The following is a 20,000-nucleotide window of genomic DNA, read 5'->3' as shown; positions in this document are numbered from 1 at the left end:
TCTAATTTGAATCGTAATTTAATCATTTCATAATGTGATGACGACGATTTTCAAACTGTTTAATTATCGAATGGTTGTTTAAAATTCTCTACAGCATAACGACGACATTTTTCGAAAAGTTCAAATCTCCAATTGTAATTTAATCTTCTCCATAACATGACGATGCGATTTCTAAAAATCAGACACTCAAATTGTTATTTAAGTCTCTCCATAACATTACACTATTTATCTGATCGTAATCATTACTTTCCATGATATGGCGACACGAATTCTCCAAAGAATCCGACTCTAAAATTGCAATCAAAACTTTTTCAAAACATAGCAATCCTAACTCCCAAATAGTCCGACATCGACATGGTCGCGTCAACTTTACCTTTCTTGCCGAAATAACTCGTAATCTACACCTAAAAAAAATTGGCAGTAGCCCCACGACATTCACGTTATTAGCAAACTTCTTGACTTGCGCGTGTTTTATTCGCTACCAAACACCTGACTGCCGGTCTCCTCCATAACTCGTCCTTCTTGTCGCCGTCACTCCTCTTAGATCCAAATTATAGTTCAACAGCCACGTAAATGCATATTTTTATTTACAAAACGTATAAAGACACGGGATCAGTCAGACAACGCAAGAACCTAGCCAATTTCTAAATTTTTAATTTATTATTTCCTAAAAGGGCTCCACTGTTAGAGAATCGAGAGAGAGAGAGAGAGAGAGAGAGAGAGAGAGAGAGAGAGAGAGAGAGAGAGAGAGAGAGTCATGTGATCAGGTTAGCTGAATCGAGGAGATTTGCTTGTGACTTGGAAGAGAGCGGACGACTTCGCCGTTGTCTCCTCCCCTTCGCTGGGGGGGGGGCGCTGACGTGGTAGAAATAAGACCTAGAAGAAGAAAACACAGGCAAAATTCACTTTCCAATCTTCTGCGTTCAAACCGGAAGGTGAATAAAAAACTATAGAACCAATTTCTTCTCTTGGAGTGAAATAAATCTTCGTCCCCGAAAACAGGTATCAAGTCTCCCTCCCAGACGAGAATTTCCAGATTGACCAACAAAATGGCAGAAGGTATGTTCAAATGCACGTCACACACACAACGACATTAACTCTGATAAGATAATCAAACCATCAATCCTTTATAAATAGACACGTTTTAATATATCATCGCCATTCTAATTTCAACCAATATACAACAAACGCTCATTTTATGATACGAATACGTAACACCACATTATAGGAGCTTAATCCATATATATCTGCATCTCTTTCTTTCTTTCTCTCTCTCTCTCTCTCTCTCTCTCTCTGTATATATATAGAATGACAATGTACAGTACTTATTTGTACAACTGAATCGTTGGACGTAAGAATATAACTGTAAGATTATGAGGCCTTAGATCTTAGGTACACACTGGGCATCCGACAAAGTAGTAACCACGCTGATCAGCCGCTCGAGGATAAGGATTACTAATAAGGATGAATTGACAGTTAAATCGCGATTAATACTGTAAGAGGATTGAAAATGATGAATATAAGAACGACTAAGTATTTATTAGAGCAGTATATGACAAGTACTTGTTGTCGTTAGATTTGAAAAAACACCATGGTGTAGTATCCAGAGAAGTTAGGAACAGCAGAAATCGTAGGACTGCTTACATGTTCAAATGATTAGTGAGGTGGCAGCGGAACAAAAGAGAAAAGGCGGAGACGATAAAAAGACACACGTTGGGAGGACGGAGGAAGGAATTGCGTGCAGATAAAGCACGTGTTCCAGACATGACCGGAAATGACAGCGAGCAAACCACGTGGGTGACCAAAGAGCCTGGAAAAGACGTAGCAGACGAGATGAACTGTTTAAAAGAAGACATAATGCGTTGTTAAAAACATTAAGAATAAATGCTGAGTGGAAGTTCTTTCTTTCCTCTGTTTCATTGCGAGACTTTCATCTACAACGTGTTGGGTCCATTAAAACGTCACGGAAGATTATTCTGAACCGTTAAAAAATCGTGCAACATTACGAGGGGTGTTCAATAAGTAATGCTCCTGACCCACTTCCACTTGTCTGATCGAGCTTAAATTTGGCATGTGCAATGATTTATATCTCTACGGGTTCTGTGGCAAACTACAGCTCTGAACTAATTGTGGTTTCTGTTTTACAGCTGTCTGAACTGATTCAGGTGTGAAATGGAGCCTGTTGTATGTCGAACAGTGATCCGGTTTTTGTAGTTGAAAGGACGCACACCACAGGAGACTTTTGATGAAATGAAAGAAACTTATGGTGATAATGCCCCATCATATGACCTTGTAAAACGCTGGTATCGTGAATTCAAACAAGATCTTGCACAGTAACTTTGTTGATGGAACTAATTTTTTAACACAAGGCACACGGAAAAAGCAAGGAAAATTATTTTCACTTGTGGTAGATGAGTTTTTGCTGTGAATGTGTAAAGAGGAACCTGATTTTGGAATTTTCCATAAGAAATATCGTTTTTCACTCTACTTTCTTTCTTGCTTCCTGTCTAATTATCATTGTTTTTTGTTTTTGTTCCATTTCTTGCATTTTTTCTGTTTTTCTCTTTAATCATATTTTTATTTATTTCTGTAACGTTACCCAGAGAACCAACACGCCGTAGCTTCAGTTGCAAAGTCGACAAAGAATTAAAAACAACAAACTTCAAATGCTATTTTTTTGCACAACGACATTTATTTTTTGATTCTCTCATTACGGAAGTTGATCGTCTTTTCGAACGTATTCTCGGACGTCATCCACGCCTCAAACGTGATCGTTTTTTTTCTAACACGCTCTTTCTTCTTTTTTTATAGTCTTCTTTTTCCTTACCATGACTTCATTTCGTTTACAGCTTGATATTTTAATATAGTCGTCCGCGCTATATTGCATTTCTATCTAACTTTTCTGTCTTTTAATCATTTTTTCTTTCGTAACTTATTTATTTCATAATCATTTCTTTCTTTCTTTCATTCCTTTTTCATTTTCATACGAATTTTTTTACTGATTAGATAATTTTTAGCTATTTCTTATCCAACTGCCAATGATTGATTCGGTATCGTCTCAGGCTGGAGGACTATAAGTTTCAGTTTCGATTCTAGCTGACAGCACTCGAGTCATATTTTTTTTTACTTTTGCGATCACGACTATATATTAAGGAGAATATAATGTGAAATCATCGATAGAGAATTGACTCGATAATAATAAATACGAAATATGCATAAATTAAAATATCATATTTATGCGTATTTTATGACCGGACAACATCGGGCGCCCCTCCCTGCTGGTATAATATAGATTTTCTACCTTTCTTTTTTCTTTCTTTTTTCCTTCCTTATTAAATTGTTATTTCATTCGTTGTTTGTTTTCTTTTTTCTTCCTTACTTCTTTAATCTATAGTTTTATTATTTCATTACGTCGTCTCTGTTTCTGATTTACTCTTATCGATTCTTTATCTACGTTTCTCTTTCTTTAGATGATGTTTGCCGATATTTATTTGCTTTTCTGTTTTCGTAGTTGTTTACGTATTCGATGTATTTTGATTACTTTTCAAAAAACATTTTTTTAGTTAAAATTATCTTTTATCTGCTTAATAGATCACAAGAAATAACATCCTTCTCATGTATCTTGATTCAGCTTAACATTGTATTCGAATTGTAACAGATCGTAGACGTGCATATACCAGCAGCAGCAGCAGCAGCAGCAGCAGAACCAGCAGAAGCAGCAGCAGAACCAGCAGAAGCAGCAGAAGGAGCAGGAGCTATATGACAGCCAACATATGCAAATGACCAAGTCGCGTGCTAGGTGACGTTACAACAAAAAGGATGAAAGAAATGTATATATATAAAAGCGAAAATGTATGTGTGTATGTGTGTATGTTTGTGTGTCTGCTAAAAAATTCCGACAGACACAATAAAAATTTACAAACTCGTTATCATATTAAAGCTCCATCTTTCGCTCGAAAAATATCGAAGAATTGGCCAAAAACGTTCATTTGTCACCCCGGAATCGACAATTTTCTACAGGGGGGGATCAACAAAAACGGTCCTATCGTGACGACGACCGGTTCTACGCATGCGTCGATGACGTCATAACCTGATTTACTTTAAATAGTTGAAAAACGGATTAAATTTCATGTACGTCACGTTAGCTCAGTTGATTAGCACGTTGGTTCATTATCTAAAAGTTTTGGGTTCGAATCGTGGTATGAGATGTCTTTTTTTTTTTCGATTTTTTAAATTTAAATATTGAACCAGTGTTATTTAAGCCACTTTTTACGTAACGATCGTTTTTCTGTTTTTTTTTTTTTACTTCGCTTATCCACCCCCGACCACACACCCCAAAACACCCGGGTACACACCGATTTTTTAAATTTTATTATCGAAACAGGCTTATTTAAGCCATTTTTCACGTGTTCGTTTCTGTTGTATATATATATATATATATATATATATATATATATATATATATATATATATATATATACTAGGGAGAGCTTGAATACCTACTAGAAATTGTCCTTGAGGGTATAAGGTGTCTCTGTACAATGGGGTTTTTTCAGGACTACCTGTCATGGGATACTTTTAATTAGAATTAAACCTTAACTAAATATTCAAAATCACAGAGTATGTGCAACCCAAATAAAATCTGGCTTTGAAGAGGAATAGAGCATCGTCAAGTAACAGCGCAAAACAGATAAGATAAATCCAGTAAGACCAAGAGACTACGAAGAAGATGTACTCTAACATATTTAAATTGTGAATTAGGAAAGGAAAATAAGGTTCACTACTAACTCCGTGTTTGAGAGACAAAGAAGACCTTTAATGGAACATTCAGCTATTTTTGTATTTCATATGGTGATTAATTGTTAGCCCCAAGAAGATGGATCCTTGATTTCTGAAAAGTTCGACTTTGGTTAAATGAAACAAGAAGCACCACGCTGACAGACGTTAAATCACATTAAAAAAACATAAATGCTTAAATTTCTACAGCATTTCTCGCGGTTAACGGTAGCTGAATGGATTAGGTCATTGCTAATGAAGCCAGAGATGGCTTCTGTTGCCGGGTTCGAATCAATCGACTGGTGTAAATTGTGACAACCTGCACTGATGATTCCGGACAGGGTTGAAACACTAGTGTTTGTAATTATTTAATAATAATTATTATAGTAAATATTATTTACTGTCACGCCCTTTAAGGGACTCATTTTTTAGCATTGAGCGCTTTAAGTTGAAATAAATAGTCGGTCAATATAGCTCATATTGGCAGATCATAATATAATGATTAGATTACTCTGATAGACGTTAAAAAACATTTTTATAAAATATGTTTAAATTTCAACGTTATTTCTCACGGTTAACGTTAGCCGAGTGAATTAGGTCTTTGCTAATAAAGCCAAAGATGGCTTCTGTCGCAGGGTTCGAATCTATCGACTGGTGTTAATCGTGACACACCCCAGAAATGGTTATCGAAAGGATGAAACACTAGTGTCTGCATGTATTTAATAATTATTGCCAATGAAGCCAGAGATGGCTTATGTTGCCGGGTTGGAATCAATCGACTGGTGTTAATCATGGCACCCTGCACTGATGATTCACCAAGGGATGAAACACTAGTGTTTGTAAGTATTTAATAATTATTATGGTAAAAAAAGATGCTAGCCTCTTTAAGAAACTTGTTTCTTATCGTTGAACTCTTTAAGTTGAAATAAAAGTCGGTTAATTTAACTCTTATTGGCTGATAATCATATAATGATTAAATCACTCTGACAGACGTGAAAAACATAAAAAAAATAAATGTTTAAATTTCAACAGTATTTCTCGCGGTAAACGGTAGTTGAATGGACTAGGTCCTTGTTAATGAAGCCAGAGATGGCTTTTGTTGGCGTGTTTGAACCTATCGACTAGTGTTTATTGTTACACTCTGCACTGATGATTTCCGAAAAGATGAAACACTGGTGTATGTAGGTATTTAATAATTTTATAGTTTGATAATTATTATAGTAAATAATTCTGATTTCGCTTATGAACGTCTCTCTGAAAAGGGATGGGATTACTTTCCAGAGGGTTTCCTCTAATCCCGGCTTCAAACCAGGAGCTTCAAAGATCAAGGGTTTTCCTGAGGATGTTGGTGGTACCTATAATTGCAGAGGTTTGAAGGCCGCCTAAAACATCGGGGATTTGTAGTTTTTTCAATTGTCCTTCCAGACGACTTGATACTACTCCTAGTGTACCAACTACGACCGGGATTATTTGTGTTTTAACCCCGTGTATACGCCTTATATCCAATTGCTCCACTACTCATTCTCCTTCTCAGTCACATTCCTGTCCCAGGGTACTGAGCAGTCTACAATCTGCCAGTTTTTGGAGACCTTGTCAATGACGACCAAATCCGGACGATTATGTTCCAATTGCTTGGTCGTTATGACACTTTTGTCCCAGCATACCTCTACCTTGCAATCCTCACTTGTTCTCACTTCATCAGGTACCTCCTCAAGCCATTTTCCAGCACACATCACCCAAACCCTCTTACACACCTCCCAATATATCCGGAGTCCCATGCGGTACTCTCTCTGGGCCAGTCCACTACACTCTGCTGCAAGGTGCGCAATTGACTCTGAGGTCTTACCACAAATCCGGCATTCTACAGCAATTTCCTCCCCTAGAACCATTTTTTGAACAATCGTGTTCCTACTGCCTGCTCTTGTGCTGCACAAACAAAAGCTTCAGTACTCTTAGCTAGATATCCAGCTCTAAGCCATTGCCATGATCTTTCATCAGCCACTTCTGTTATATCCTGGAAGAACCTTCAATGCATTTTCTTCCTAGCCAGTTCCTCTGCCCTTTCTCTATCCATACGTTTCACATAATCAGCCTTGATCTCACATACCTCCTCTTCATTGGCCACAACCTTAAGCATCCACTCCTCACTCCTAACCACATGCTCCTTCAACATCTCCTCGGTTCTAACAATCTTTTACACTTTTCAATCCTCTCCCACCATCTTTCCTGTTTTGATACAGCCTTGCTACGCTACTTCGAATGTGAAATATACCAAGCATTGCTAAAACTTTTCTTGTTTTGATATCCATGGCATGCAAATCCTTGTCAGACCATTTTAAAATTCTCGCAGTGTATCTCAGAACACTGACTGCCCATGCATTTACTTCTTTCATTAGGTTTCCTCCATAATGTTTCGACTCTGACATTAGTTTCACTCTTTTAACATACTCCTTCCTGCCTTTTTCCTTCATTTCTCTGTTCATGATGCCTACACCCTCCAGCACTCCTAAATACTTATATCCCGTATCTTCTATTTCCTTCATGATTTCTCCATTTGGCAGCACTATTCCATTCGAATGAACCTTTACTCCTCTTTTCATCACGAGCACCACACATTTACTAATCCAAAACTCCATCCCAATGTCTTCTGAGTATGTCCCCACAAGTTCTACCAGTCTCTCCATTTCCTTTTCATTTCTACCGAATATTTTCAAATCATCCATAAACAGTAGATGGTTGAGGCGTCTGTCAGCAGATCCAAGTTATATCCCAGTTTTTCTCTCTCCAAGAGGATGCTCAGTGGCATCATTATCATTACAAAAAGAAGTGGCGATAACGAATCTCCTTGAAATATCCCACGTTTAATGCCAACCTGCCCTATCTCCTCTCTGTTAGCTGTCAGCACCGTTTTCCATTGAGCCATTCTTGTCGCCAAAAGCTCTACCGCATTCTTAGCAACCTTTATCATCAATAGTATTGCACGTATCCATGAATGAGGAACCATGTCATAAGCCTTTCTGTAATCGATCCATGCTACGCTCAGATTTCTCTTCTTCTTCTTCGCACCCTGCATTATTGCTTTATCAATTAGTAGTTGCTCTTTACTACCTTTCGAGCCTTTCCGGCACCCCTTTTGTTCGTCAGGAAAAACACCATTACTGTCTAGATGTTCATAAATTTTCTCCGCAAATATTCCAGTCAAAAGTTTCCACATCAATGGCAGACATGTAATTGGTCTATAATTATTGGCATCTGTTCCTTTTACAGGATCTTTCCTAATCAGTGTTGTTCTTCCCTTCACAAGCCAATCAGGGACATCTCCCGACTCTACACCCCTTTGCAGAGCAGCAGCTATAGGTGGATAAATGCATGGGAACTGTTTAAACCAGAAGCCCATCACTCCATCTGGACCAGGTGCCTTCCAGTTTGCCATCCTTCGTATGCCAGCTTTAACGTCATCGATGGTTATCTCAACGTTCTTCATCTGCTGCATCTCTGATAGCCTTTCTCTGACCTCTCCCAACCAGCTAGCCGTCTCATTATATCGCCCTTCGACGGACCAAATCCCATTCCAGAACTTCCTTGCATCTTTTGCATTTGGAGTATTGTTATTTCCCGCCTGTTTACTACCATTTAATTCTTTATACAGCTGATACTGATTGTTCCGGAAAATAATAATAATAATAATAATAATAATAATAATAATAATAATAATAATAATAATAATAATAATAATAATATATTTATATATACATATATATATATATATACGAGCACTTGCCATGGAAATAGCGATAAAACAAAGACGTCTCTTCTGTGGGAGAGAGGTTGCAGGAAAGAGAAAAGGGCATTCCCCATGAAGACACGAAGTCTATTTTGTGCTCTGTCCAGGCAGGATAGGCTGTTTTTATCAGCCTGTGCCCAGATGTGGCAGCAGTACTCTATCCTGAAGAATTTATTTTAGTTTATAGTGACTGAAATGTTGTGTAAATATCATTCAAGATGAGAACAGTAGTCTGAAGAATTCAAATAACTTTACACTCTGTTTACATGGAATTTGCCGATATCTCTTTATATAGTCTCTTACTATGTTTTTTTTAAAAATATATTTCCAAAATTTGTTTGTATTTTTCCACTTATTTTTGTTTAATTTCAGGAAAAACATTTCTTCCTTAATTTTTTTTTTTAAATGCAAATCTCTAAGCTTTTTTTTTTGGTGCGTCTAAAACACCATATATTTTTACTTACATGTTATCTACTCGATCGTGAAGAAGCAACAAAGGAGTGAGGAGGTTCGTAGGTATGAGCAAACTGATTAAGAATAACGATAAGGAGAGAGAGAGAGAGAGAGAGAGAGAGAGAGAGAGAGAGAGAGAGAGAGAGAGAGAGAGAGAAACGAGAATATAAAAAAATATCCTCGGTATGCCAACAAAAAGAGTTTTTAAAATCGTTTTTGTGTTGCTTTTTAAAAACAGATAAGACACAGATTAGCTGTCAATGTTTATAAGTCAAGAATGAAAAACTAGAAATGAACAACAAAAAAAAATGTCTGCTTATTTAAACTCCGCCATTTTTTTTATTACCAGATCTTTATATCTTCTTTAAATGGATCGAACATTACGACGTTCTTTGCGCATACATAGACGCACACGTGCGTGTTTTTTTTAAGTGTCTATTTATGCTCGTATTAAATCGATGAGTATGTAAATATAAGGTGATAACAGTAAAGGTTTACTATTCTCGATATAATAATAATAATAATAATAATAATAATAATAATAATGAAAACAAGAGTAAGAAAGCAGAAAGAAGAAAATCTAGCTAAGGAACATGGAGCAATAACGCAAAAGACACAAGTAAAGAGAGAAAGATTGGGAAGCCACAAGTACACATTTGAGCAATGTAAACACAACTAAAACCTGTTTTATCCAAAAGTAAAGGAAAGTATAATAATCTAACACAGCAGGAAAATAGAATAACCTGACACAACAACAGCAAAGCACTTCCTGCGAAATATATGGGAAAATCGACAACTACATTAATATGAGGTGATAACAGCAACAGTTTACTGTTCTCGGCAGTTTGATAATAATAATAATAATAATAATAATAATAATAATAATAAGAAGAAGAAGAAGAAGAAGACGACGACGAAGAAGAAGAAGAAGACGAAGAAGAAGATGAAGAAGAAGAGGAGGAGGAGAAGAAGAAGGAGAAGAAAAAGAAGGAGAAAAAGGAAAAAAGAAAGAAATCTAGCCAGGAAACACGAAGCAAAAACGCAACAGACACTGGCGAATAGAGAAAAACTGCGAAGAGGCATATAAAGGTTGATTTCACCAACAATGGGAGTTAGTTTTATAAAAATATAACCGAAGGGGGAAATATAAAGGGATTCAATAAAAACAACGCACTGCTCGAGAAAAATATGGGGAATACGACATGTTAATATAAGCTAATAACAGTAAATGTTTAATATTTTTGGTATTCCGATAATAATAATAATAATAAAAAAGTTAGACCAAAAAGCCAAGTAGAGTCAAGGAGGAAGGAAAGACCGAGGAGAGAGCACTGACCAGATCTCTGCTGGATAAGTGCGAAGAGAACTGGGACCTTGTGGAGGCCTATTGCCATTCAAATTTCAGTGAAGACCAATAGCCGCTGCCAACGAAAAATCAATGGCAATCAGCTGTTGCGATAATGCAAATCTATTTGCAAATACTATCGAAAGAGGAGGAGAGTACTAGAAATCTGGGGAGACTTGCTGTCACTCAGCTTCCGGAGAACACCACAGGCTGTTTTCAAGGAGAGATCTTTGATAACCTGAGTGAAAGCTCCTTTTGAGCCAATAATAATAATAATAATAATAAGAAGAAGAAGAAGAAGAAGAAGAAGAAGAAGAAGAAGAAAAGAAGAAAACGAAGTTGAAAATATATCCAAAAACATGAAGCAAAGACACAAAATTGAAAAGAAGGAATATTAGGAATGTACACATACAAATCGATTAATCTGTATTTCACAAACAACAAAAGCCATTTTAATCACAATGCAAATAAAGAAACAGAAAAAAAGTACTACCTGATAAAACAGAAATAAGATACTTAGTGAGAAATATGGGGGAAACTAAAAACACCAAAAATTGTGAGTGGCTGAAAAATAATAGTTTTAAACTACGTGGAAATTGAGAAGAATCGGACACCGAAATTAAGTCAGAACGCACATGACTACTTTTTAAAACGACAACTTAAAGGGTTCTGGACACAATTGAATACATTAATACAGGTTTTAAAATAAGTTTATGAATATCCATGAAATACTAGAACGAAACCTAAGAAATATATGTAATGTTAAGCGTACGTATCCGAATGAATACCTAAGCATGAAGCATACACATTCCAAACATCAGCTAGTGGAAACCACAAATCCATAACCTGCTTATTGACCATGTGAAAAAATTTTAGGGACAAACCTGAAATCTATCACTCCTTTAATAGTCGGGAACTTCTCCCTGGAGAACAGAAAAGCTGAACAGAGCGATAAAAAGTCTACTACAAATCCCCAAGCAGATATGATGTGTTGGTTGTTTTTGTTTTACGGCATATCAACCCTTTTCAGGTTTTTTAATGCCGAATCCAATGATTTTGAAGAAACATTTTCTCATAGATATATGTTTTTCAAGGCAGATTCTATTTAACCCATACTTGGGACCCTAACAGATACTACCACTCCGGGTCAGAGTGGACATGGGAGCAATGCCAATTAAGGAGTGGCTCCACACTCCCTAAAGCCCGCAAGCTGGGGCCTCACCATCGAATATAGTTTAAGGTCATATCCAGGACCCCAAGCAGATATAATTAAACACTTTAGCATGTATGAAGAATAGACGAGGTGCCCTCAATAAGTTTCCAGATTTTTTGTACATGCATTTAAAATTGTCATAGACTCTCGAAAATTCAGTACGTTATTGCTTTATATCTTATGGGATAACTGACCAATTTTTATGATTTCTAGTTAAGAGCTACACCATGAATTGGAATACACCCTACTAAAACTTGATTATCACAGCTGGTGAATTTCAAAAATGCAATCTGGATGTGAGGACACTTAAAAAGAACAATATGGAATAAAAAAATTTCTAAACTTGGAAAAATGCTAAAGAAACATATGGAATGCTTTAGACTGCTTTTGGACCATCTTGGATGAACCGAGCATCGGTTCCTGAGTGGCATAACAGATTCAAGAAAGGCAGGCATTCTGTGAGGGATTATAAGAAGTGTGGAGGAGTAAGGAAGTCAGAACACCAGAGTTGATTGGCCAAATAAAGAATTTCATGGATAAGAACTGTTGTGTGTCTACAGAGAAAATAAGTGCACAGTTTGATGTCAGTGTGGGCACTGTACATAAAATTATTCGCGAGGAACTGAAGATGCGGAATATTGGCGCGGAGTTTATCTCAAGGGTAACTCCATCCTTGCCACAAACCATTTGATCAAAATGGGCACCAAGACGATTCCCCACCCTCCCTATAGTCCAGAGCTTAGAAAATAACCAAAATTCACAACTTTTGGTTATTTCATAAGCTCAAGGAAAAACTTAGAGGCTCTCGTTATGAGACCATTGAAAAGATGAAGTTCATTGACACCCTCACACAAGAGAAGTTGCCTTGCAAGAAGTTCTTAGAAAATGGCACAAAAAGTGCTTTGCAGCCGGAGAAGATTACTTCGAGGGGTACTACCGTTTCATGTGTGTACTATTAATAAAAGTGTCCACACGAAAGAAGTCTGGAACTTAATAAAGGCACACCGTATCACAATTTTCAACTATATAGAGATAAACACGGGAACATGGCGACTGAAACTAACACTAACAAAACATCATTAACCTAGGCGAATTAAACCGGCTTCATCCGAAGTAGAAAGTGCAATAAGAATATACTATTCGCAACTGATCCAAAGTTGCATACTTATACTGCTCAAGAGATATGATGATGTTAGTTTTTTACAATTCTTCCGTGGGGTATCAAGATCCTCTTAAATAGAACGTATAGTGACCCAAAAATAGTCTCCCATCTGGTAGTAACCAGTGTCAACGTTGCATAACTACCATAACCGGAGTGTCAACGTTATCAGGCTGCATATCCATCTATCTCTCTTTCTATAAATACACACTCACACACACACATACACACATACACACAGACAGACACACATACATACACACAGACAGACAGAAGCTGCTCGTGTAAATTGTGAGGAAATCTGCAATCTCAGAATATATATAAATATATATATATATATATATATTTCAATAAGAACGGAGTTATATATATATAACTACTTAATTTACTCACATAAAATTAATATACGAAAGTATAGATTTATGCGTAAACTTTAAGTATTTACTTCAAAAGTGTTCAATACATAGGTAGAGCTAGTTAGTAATTTATAAAATATATATGGCGATTTAGCTACACTGAATATTCGGCATTTCATCCACTCTAGGACTCCTCAGGCTTATCTTCAACACTTTATTATACATATATAACTCTGTTCTTATTGTTGAGCACTTAAAGTTTCGACCTTAGCTTGGGGGCGTTGCCTGTCTAGCCGCACTGAGAGCTGTGATACAGCGAAACGGTACTGTATGTGGCTGACTATATATATATATACAGTGATGATCATATTTATTGGCACGGTAAAATAAAAGTTAAATTTTGTCTAATAAATTCTAAAAAAGGGATTAAATTAAAGAAAATAACAAAGTATATTATGTATTTTTAACTGGCCTTTCCGATGCAGCAATCGGATTTTAGAAAAAATAAATAACAAAGGAACAACAAACATAATTGCAAAAAACCCTTGTTCAAAATTATTGGCACGGCTTTGTTTTTCTTTTAGTATCAGTATAATATCAATCAATTTCCGGTTTACGTGCTTTCTGAACTTTTTTATAGCCATATTATGCTTGTTTAACGCTAATTCAGTGAATAATTTTTTTCAGATAATTTTTAGATAGCGATTTATTTAAACTATTATAAGTGACTAAATTATAATTTTCAATCGCCATGGTTAAAACTAAGGAACACAGCGAAAACGTCAGGAAGCTTGTTGTAGCATGCCATACCAATGGGGAGGGCTATGATAAGATTTCAAAGAAGCTAAACCTTCCCAAATCCACTGTTAGAGCCATAATAAACACGTTCAAATCGCAAGGCCACGTTATGAGTTTAGAGGGTAGAGGGAGAAAAAGGATTCTTTCCCCAAGAGATGAACGGAAAATTGTTCGACAAGTAAAACAAAACCCAAGGATCTCTGTTGGGGAGATTGTTGATGAACAGAGCACCTCTGGAGTGAATGTATCTCGACATACAGTTGGTAGAGTTTTGAAGAGAGCTGGTTTAAAAGCATGTCGTCCGAGAAAGACTCCCTTATTGAAGCCTATGCACCTGAAAGCAAGGCTAGCCTTTGCAAAACGTCATATAGATAAAGATGTTGCATTCTGGAAACGTGTTCTATGGACTGACGAAACGAAAATAGAGTTATTTGGCCATAATAAAGTGTCTTATATTTACAGAAAATCTGGCGAAGCTTTCCTGCCTAAGAACATCATATCCACAGTGAAGCACGGTGGAGGCAGTTTGATGTGTTGGGGTTCCTTTGCTGCCTCTGGACCAGGGCGACTTGTTAAGGTCACAGGTAGCATAAAAAAGGAAGATTATGTTAAAATATTGGATGAAAACCTGAAAGACTCTGCTAAAGAGCTCTCACTTGGTCGTCGTTGGTGGTTCATGCAAGATAATGACCCAAAGCATTCGGCTAAACTGACTAAGAAATGGCTTGAGGACAATCATATTAATGTTTTGGAGTGGCCATCACAAAGCCCAGACCTTAATCCAATTGAAAATTTATGGAGAACATTAAAATTGAGGGTAATGCAAAGGAAGCCTAAAAATCTTATTCAATTGGAGGATTATTGTCAGGAAGAGTGGGCTAAAATTACTACTGAAGAGTGCAACAACTTGGTTGTAAACTATGAAAAGCGACTGAGGAAGGTAATCAAGGCCAAAGGCTATAAAATTGATTATTAAATAAATCGTGCCAATAATTTTGAACAAGGGTTTTTTGCAATTATGTTTGTTGTTCCTTTGTTATTTATTTTTTCTAAAATCCGATTGCTGCATCGGAAAGGCCAGTTAAAAATACATAATATACTTTGTTATTTTATTTAATTTAATCCCTTTTTTAGAATTTATTAGACAAAATGTAACTTTTATTTTACCGTGCCAATAAATATGATCATCACTGTATATATATATATATATATATATATATATATATATATATATATATATATATATATATAGTATTCCGAATGTTATTGCATTTATATAATTTATAATTCGGTAATCGTTCATATACCAATAAATTTTAAGTCAGATTACCTAAATTGTAAACTTCAAAATTACCATTTTTGTAATTGAGCATTTATATATTGTTTTAACAAAAGCAAGACATCAAAGAATGGATTGATAGCAAAAAATACTGTATTTCATCCTTAGTTACAATTGTTTTCAAGACCATTCGGACAAATTCAAAACCCTATATCATTCGAAAATTTTCACAAGAACGGCCTATCCTCAGACGTCTGGAACAAAACACTTTTACAATGAACAATATGGAATCCATTTCCCTTTCAAGGAAACTATGAGAAAATATTTTACCTACATCTCTTCTCTCCCCCTATCCTAAAAAAACAGAATATATATATATATATATATATATATATATATATATATATATATATATATATATATATTCAATGTGGCTGATGAATTTGCGCTGACTCTTTCCAACCTCTTATGGTTGATTCAGCGTAATGAAACCGCTGGTATGACCTTGAAATATGTAGTGTCGTAATAAATATTGTATTTTCAGCTCTCAGATCCACGATCGAGCACTTTATCAGATTTTTCATCGCCTCCTGACACACACACACACTATATATATATATATATATATATATATATATATATATATATATATATATATATATATATATATATATGATGAAAATAATGGAAATAGTATTCCGACAAAATAGAGAAATAAAAAGAATACGGTTTCTTCCTTTTTATTTCTCTCTCTCTCTCTCTCTCTCTCTTTCTCTCTCTCTCTCTCTCTCTCTCTATATATATATATATATATATATATATATATATATATACAAGTTTAACTATCGTGATACACAGATAAGCGTGCAGGTAGGAATCTTCCCGAATGATTTTTCACCTCTTTTACTGTTTATCATAACCATCGTAGAAAACTGTAACATATGCGAGTGATTTAAAAAGATAAATGAAATATCATCTCGTGTGTACAGATGAACAAAAGTCATTTGTAAAGCAGGAATTAGAAATACTTGTAAACAAAACAAGGATCTTTAACCAGGAAATGACTTCTCAAGTTCTCAATGTAAAAAATGTGTACTTTTAACGTTGTACCCGTTTGCATATAAGGTTAATCGCAAGAAACAAGGACAAGGAAAAACTCGGCTCCCTTTGCTTTTCAGTTAAAAAAACAGCTTTTATTTACAGGTACTTTCCTTTCCGGTCATGTTTATCACGCGGCTTTTTTTCTCCGTCCTCTCTCTTGCGTGATAATCAGTCTGCACACACTTCTACTTTTTATAACCTTTTCCTTTTTCCTTGCCGTGACGTCATCGCGCGCACGGTTAGGTCATTTGCATGCAGCTGCCATACACCCGTCCGCGCTCTGTTACTCTGTTTGTGATGACAAATAGAGAAAGGCAAGCAACAGAAAGTGTCCAATTGACTTATCAAGACGTGATCAAAGTACGTGGTGAAGGCGAGACCTATAAATACCTGAGCATCATGAAATCAATAAAAATGGAAGAGATTGTGATAAAAAAAACTAATATCAAGATGTGTTAAATATATGTAGCAAAATCTAATGACTGGTATAAATACTCTAGAGCCATTCTTAGTAAAATATTCTGGACTCATTTTTGTAACAAGTACACATGAAAGACATATTGCATTATTTCAAAAACAAATTATTTTTGTTTGAAATATGAAGGTCCTTTCCAATGTAAGGCCTCCTATTTTTTAATCCAAAAACTAAAATGCTGAAGGTCTACGAAGTCAGGACTGATACCAGCGAGCAGGCTTTTGTGCCCCAGAATTTATTTATTGTTACATAATCACCGTCATTCTCAATGCACTTCTGCCAGCGATGAACGATGCCATAGGTGTAAGAGTCCAGATCGCGCGCTTATAAATATATATATGAAAATAAAGTAATTTTGAGATCGTAAGCTGCTTCAACCTTCCGAGACTGACACCATATTTTCCCCCTCTCTATTAAAAATACATGTGTAATAAAGTAATTTTCACATTGTAAACTACTTCAACTATTTCCGGGACTGACTCCATATTCCCCTCCCCCACTTTTAAAATATATTATTTGTCGATTTTTTTTTGTATTCTTTTAAAGGAGGAGATAATGCCTGATAGGAAACTATATTACGTTTAATTTGCCTTTTAGCTAAGATCAAAGTGTACTATCTGTTCTCAGAATTCTAGCGACCTCATCTACCGCGCATAAAATATCACTAACATCTCAGTCGCCACTCTGAAATCGACGAAGCAATCTCCTAATTGTGCTGACATCACATGCATCGTCCCATAAACGTTTAACAGACGTCGACGATTATTGATTCGTTCAATTTTTCTGCATGAAGGAATTCAATAACGTACCTCTGCTTTTGACGCACGTCCATGACAGGGGTTGCTTGCTTTTTTAGTTCAACATCGTCAATATCAACAACAGATGAAACTTTTAGGCCATGAATACGTAAGTTCAGTCGTCATAACAGTGCAATTTGCAATCAGATCTGATCTATTCAACCATAATAATAAAATCGAAATGCGTTACTTTTGGAGCGACCATCGTATTCCCAATGTTTTGTGCCAATAAAATCAACGGCTAAATACATTAATAGTACTTACGTATTCTCTTATGCAAATACTAAAAATGTACTTGTTTCACGTTCTAGGTATAAGTGATAAATCAGTAGATGTTAGCGAAAATTGAAAGTTGACATAACTGTACCAATACCAATCAAAATAGAAAAATATATATCTGTGTGTGTATGCGTGTGTGTTCTTTTTGTGAATCTATTACATTTAATTAACGATGATCTATTAAGGCATATAATGAGGCCGTGTATGCGTTGTTTTTCATCTAGAAAATGAAAATATATATATATATATATAAATGAATGAGACTCTTATGTGATTTTACTCTAAAATAAATAATGAAGTGATTAGCACGTCTACGGTAGACATAGAGAAACAACAGTAATCGGTGTTATTCTTTTTACTGTGAAATGCCATTGAATCTTTTTATGTTCTGAAATACAAAATAATCCGAAAGATAAAGGAATCTTTGGGGAAAATGTCATTTTTAAGAAATAAGCTAAAATACGAAGATGTTGATGGAAAGATTAAACAAACCGGAAGTGGGGGATCCGTGGAAATTGAGAAAATAAAATGGAGGAAAGGCTATTTTTTTTTTCAGTTCCGAAAAACACGAAACTCGGGATCAGTAGATGAAAAGGTGAGGATTAAAATACACAAAGACATATAAACAAGTCTTTTGTATCTTTACATCATATACGAGTATCTATCTATCTATCTATCTATCTATCTATCTATCTATCTATCTCTTAATTATTTTATATATATATATATATATATATATATATATATATATATATATATATAAAATGGGTAATTAATTCCAACGAAAGAAAGATGTATATTTAAATAAGGGAGTAGTCACCAACAATGTGTATTTTTTAACATTATTTTATTATTCCGTGTCTTGGTTTTTCATTGAGAATTATGTTTGGATCATTGTAATAATGTTTTTAAGTCATTGAAATCGGTTATGCGCGTTTCAGACGGTCTGTGATGCGTCTTCGTCAGAAATTATTTTCAAATGTGTAAAAATGGCGATTTTCGTAGTTGGTTTGACGTTTTTCCAAGGGGTGGAGGCTTGTAAGTGTTTATTATACATTGGTATGCTAAATTTTTATTGCTTTTTTATTTGGCTTGTCCAGGGAGACGCGCTGTAGTCAGCTATCTCTTTCTGCTAATGTTTTTTTCTTTTAGGGTGGGGTAGGTGTGTGTGTGTGTGTGTGCGTGTGTGCGCGTGTGTGTGCGCGTGTGTGTGCGTGTGTGTGTTTGCTTTTATTGGTTTGGGAATGTGTATATTGTTTTATAGTATTTTGGTGTTATTTGCTTCCTTAGGAAGGCGGCTGTGGTCCGAGGTCGTTACTAATGTGTATGTTTGGGGAGGGGGGACAGACTCTTCTGAAGTAAGGGTAGGGGTGCTTTCATTCTATTTTGATATTTATTTTTTGGATTCTTGGATTTTAGTATTGTGATTTTTCTTTTTAGTCTTATATTATGCTTGTTTAGAAAGAGGGATGTAGTTAAAATAGGGGATTTTTTTAATGTTTCTATTTATTTGTCTCCCCATGTGGGTATGGCCAGACCCAGGATCGGTTCCTAGTGTGGGGAAGATTTTGTTCCCCAGAGGAATGGGGACATTGGAGGGGGTGTAGGTATGGGAGGGGGATGATAGAAGGGATGATAGTCGTTTCAGTCATGAGGGGGTTCTCCTCCCCTGACTGCACACCCATACACATACACATATACACACCCACACATAAATCAGAACCGACACATTAAAACACACACACGTGCGCGCATACAACCACACACAGACATAACACCCCTATCTCTAATACAACACACTGAACAATACCAACCCTACTTAACCGCGAAACCTACAACACTAGGAGACACCTAGAACCATAGTATAATATCTGTTCCAACACCTCGCTCCCTCCTCAGTCAGGGGAGGAGAACCCCCTCATGACTGAAACGACTATCATCCCTTCTATCATCCCCCTCCCATACCTACACCCCCTCCAATGCACCCCCATCCTCTGGGGAACAAAATCTTCCCCACACTAGGAACCGATCCTGGGTCTGGCCATACCCACCTGGGGAGACAAATAAATAGAAACATTAAAAAATCCCCTATTTTAAATACATCCTTCTTTGTAAACAAACATAATATAAGACTAAAACGAAAAATCACAATACTAAAATCCAAGAATCCAAAAAATAAATATCA

The sequence above is a fragment of the Euprymna scolopes genome, chromosome 33 (assembly GCF_053919585.1).
Source record: "Euprymna scolopes isolate OS-2025 chromosome 33, ASM5391958v1, whole genome shotgun sequence".
NCBI classification, from domain to species: domain Eukaryota; kingdom Metazoa; phylum Mollusca; class Cephalopoda; order Sepiida; family Sepiolidae; genus Euprymna; species Euprymna scolopes.
Note: the sequence above shows the minus strand (reverse complement) of the source record.